This window comes from Orycteropus afer, unplaced genomic scaffold (assembly GCF_000298275.1).
Source record: "Orycteropus afer afer isolate SDZICR_OR568_19922 unplaced genomic scaffold, OryAfe1.0 scaffold00058, whole genome shotgun sequence".
In the NCBI taxonomy this organism is placed as follows: Eukaryota; Metazoa; Chordata; class Mammalia; order Tubulidentata; family Orycteropodidae; genus Orycteropus; species Orycteropus afer.
The window spans coordinates 4,880,625-4,885,092 of record NW_006921645.1 but is presented as its reverse complement, the minus strand read 5'-3'; positions in this window follow the sequence as shown (position 1 = coordinate 4,885,092).

The following is a 4,468-nucleotide window of genomic DNA, read 5'->3' as shown; positions in this document are numbered from 1 at the left end:
AGGAAGCTTGCCACTGCATGGGACTTTCCAGTCTGGGCGGGTTCTGTTACTTCGGTTGTCTTATCAGGCTGTCTCATCAGGGCTTGACACCCGGAGGAAGCTGCTAACTGAAATGTTGGTGGCTTGGGTTTGCTTCGGCCTAACACTTATGGGAGCCATTAGCTTCTATATTATTATTATTATTACTATCTGTGTGGTTCTCTCAGTAAATTCTGTTATTGTTTCTAATTATTTTTTAGTTTAGTTAATATCAGTTGATTTTTGGTTCCTTCCAGAACTATTAATTCTCTAATAATTTTACTTCTTTTTTTTTGTTTTAATGTTTCACTCTCTTATTGCTTATTTCCCTACACTAGTTTCAGTGACTGATATCTTGTAAACAGTATTTAACAATAGTAAAGAAAATTAATGCTCATCCTTTTATCTTCATGACTTAAATGGTAATACTTCTTTTCTCTATTAGGAATGAAGTTGAACTTTGTTTGAAATACATATCTTTTATTGTGTTAAAAGAATATCCATTTCTTTTCTCTATTATTATGATTAAATTTTTATTAATTATTTTTGCAGCAACTTTGGAGATGATCTTTGATAAATCAAATAAGAATTTTCTACTATTAAGCTAGTCATAAATCTTTGGAACGATATACAATTGGTTGTGGTAAATCAGGGAGCTCTGGATGTGTAGTGCCTAAGGCATTTGACTGCTAACCAGTAGGTTGGTGGTGCAAAGCCACCAGCAACTCTTTGGAAGGAAGATAGGGCAATCTAATTCCCTAGTGATACTGCCTTGGAAACCCAAGGAGGGGTCACTATAAGTTGAAATCGACTCAATGACAGTGAATTTTTTTTTGTGTGTGTGGTACGTTATTCTTTAAATGAGTGAATGATTTTATTTACTAACACATATATGCAATATATACTTATGTATATACACATATACATACACATTTTTTAAAAGAATCTTTTTCATTTAATAAGTGAGTCAGTGAATCTACACCATTCATATTTTTTGATATGACAAATTGTGTCATCTTATATTATGCTTTAATTTTTAGTGTTTATTTTTTTCTGCTATCTTCATTTATTTGCTTTTAACATCTTAATTTAATTTTCAATTTTGAAGTGAAGTTGTTAATAGTTTACATGACCAGTTCAACCATTCAATAGCCTTTAGGACTTAGGGATCCAAAACCATGAATGTTTCAAGCAGGTTAACTCCTTCCACACACCAATGTGGTTTTCTGTGCTTGTGAAAGGCATTTAGCATAGAGTCTAAGCTTTATGTTTCCAACTTTCTGTACAAGTAATATCTCTGGTTGACCTTTCACCATGGTGTTGCTGCTGCCCACATGCTTATTCTCTCATTTTAATAAAAAGGTAAATTCTGAGGCCCCTTAGAGTTTTTCCTTTCAAATGATGGCAGGAATTTAAAATACGATGTTTCTTACCTACTTTCAGCCTTTTGTTCTTCCAAATTAGGGTGTGTTTATTAAGGTGTGGTTCTAGAAGCATCTCTCTTACAACACCATGTGTATTCTACTCTTTTTTGTTTTTTTAATAATGGCCAATGACTCCTTTCTTAAATCTAGGCTCTCTGACAAAAATTTGTGGTCTATGGACTCTAGCTGGGCACATTTTCCAGAGCTTCTTTGTATCTAACTCTGACTTTAAAATGTGGGTGTTAGATGGCTGTACTTACAGTATTGTCTTACACAGAAGTCCTAAGTTGACGATTTTTAATAATACTCATTCTCCTACTTATAGCTTCTTTTTTTCTTGTTGTTTTCTAACTTTTTATTGTGATTTGGGTGAAAATTTACAAAGCAGATTTGGTTTACATTCCACAGGTCATACTCATTTTGTTTTCTGACACTGATTACATTCCCTGTATTGTAACAGCTCTCCTCCCACTTCCTTCCTATGGTTACCCTTTCTCTGTGTCCTTCTTACCTATGCATTCCTGCCTCCCTTTCTCCCTGTGCAAATGTTGCCATTCTGATCTCCCGTGGTTGACTGTTCTAAGGAGGGCATCTCCCTGGTGTAGGTTTTCAATTTATAGACCTATTATTTAGCTGAGAGTTAAGCCACAGGAGTGAGTTCAATTCCAGGCCTGACTCAGGGTCATAGTCTCAGGGGTTTCACCAGTCTCTATCAGACCAGTAATCCAGGTCATTTGTATGATACTGAGTTTTGTTCCACATTTTTCTCTCATTCTGTCTGGGATCTTCAATTTTGATCCCTTTCCAAGTGATTGGCATTGGTAACTAGGAACCATCTAGTTTTTCTGGTCTCAGGGTCATGCAGGCTGAGGTTCTCATGGTCCATTAGTTCTTTGGACTGTTTCCATGTGTCTTTGATTTTCCCCACTCTTCTTTGCTCTGGACAAGGAAAGACCGATAGTTGACTCATATAAGACCATGCTCAAGCTTTTAAGATCCCAGTCACTATTCACTGAAGTAAGATGTAGAAGAGTATTTTTGTATACCATATTGTGCCAATTCAGTTGAGCTTGATGTCCCTCATGACCATGGTCCATGGTCCCCAGCCTGCAGGCCCAGTGACTCATTCCCTCAAGGTCCTTATTTGTGGCTAAAAAGTTATCCTAATTTTGCCATCTATTATGTTTAAACTGCATATTGATGTTTTTATAGTAGCACATACAAATACATATGTAGAAATACGGTCTGACAAAGCGATGTATGGTTGCAGATATGTTCCCATTTGCCTGTCCATACCTGATATACTTGCCTTTCCACCTATGTATCCACCTTTTTGCTGTTTGCTATTACGGATAATGCAATATTGTTTATGTGATAGTATTTGCCTTCATTGTGTGTATCTCTTGTGCATCTCTCTGTCTCTTCCTTTTCCTTAGTGATATTGTGCTAGTCACACACTTTTGTTATATTGCTTTTCCCTTCACCCATGTCAAACCTGTCTCTTAATTACCCATCTATTTTCCCTCACTACCTCTCCCCTCCCATCCCTGGTATACAACAAAGAAAACTTCTTTCCTTGTGTAAACCTTCTTGACTTTTCATAAAAAGAGACTTATACAATATTTGTCCTACTGTGATTTATTTATTTCACGCAGCATAATGCCTTGCAAGTTCATCCATGTTATAAGGTGATTCGCTGATTTCATTATTCTTTAATGGTGCATAGCATTCCATTGTGTGTATCAGCCATAGTCTACTTATACATTCATCTGTTCATAGGCACTCAGGTTGTTCTCTCTCTTCTCTATTGTAAATAGTGCTGTGATGAAAATAGGTGTGCATGTATGTATTAATGCCCTATATCTTGCCACTTTAGGATATATTCCTAGTAGTAGGATGGCTGGATCAAATGCTATTTCTATTTCCAACTTTTTAAGGAAGCACTATATTGTTTTCCACAGTGGTTGTACCATTTTACAGTCCCACCAGGAGTATATGAGAGTTCCAATTTCTCCACACTCTCGTCAACATTTGTTGTTTTCTGTGTCGTTGAACTTTGCTATTATTGATGGATGAGATGGTATCACATTGTTGTTTTGATTTGCATTTCTCTAATGGCTAATGATTGCAAGCATTTCTTCATGTGTTGGCTGCCTAAATATCTTTTTTGATGAAATATCTGTTCACGTTCTTTACCCATTTTTGAAGTGGATGGATTGTTTGTTTTTTTGATGTTGAGGTGTTGAAGTTTCCTATAAATTTAGAGAGAAGTTCCTTGTTGGAACTTACAGGCTATAGAATCTCTTTTTATTCATTGGAGAAATCTTTTGATGAACAAAAGAATTTAATTTTTAGAAGGTTATAGTAATCTAGTTTCTCTTCTATTGTTTGTGCCATTTAGGTTATGTTTGATAGTCTATTAATGCCATTAATTAGGGCACCCTTGCCTGCTCTCGCCATTAAGAATAATTTTGAGCACTGGTTTTCCATATATGCATTTTATTATGTTGAGGAATTCCCTTCTATTCCAATCTTGCTGAGAGTTTTTATGAGGCATGGGTGCTAGATTTTATCAATTGGCTTTTCTGCACTGATTGATATGATCCTGTGGTTCTTTTTGTTTTATTTATGTGGTAGATTATATTTATTGTTTTTCTAATGTTGAACCATTCTTGCATACTCAGTATGAATCCTATTTCATCACAGTGTATTATTATTATTATTATTATTATTGATATAGTGTTGGATTCTACTGGCTAGGATTTTGTTGAAGATTTTTGTGTCTACATTCATGAGGAATATTGGTCCATAGTTTTCCTTTATAGTGATATCTTTGCCTGGTTGGTATCAGGGTTATGCTTGCTTCATAGAATGAATTTGGGAGTATACCATCATTTTCTGTGTTCTGGAGCAGCTTGTATAGGATAGGTGTTACCTCTTCTCTGAACGTTTGACAGAATTCTCCAGTGAAGTCATCTGGGCCAGAGCTTTATTTTCTGTGGGGAGGTTTTTTTTTTTTTTTTTTT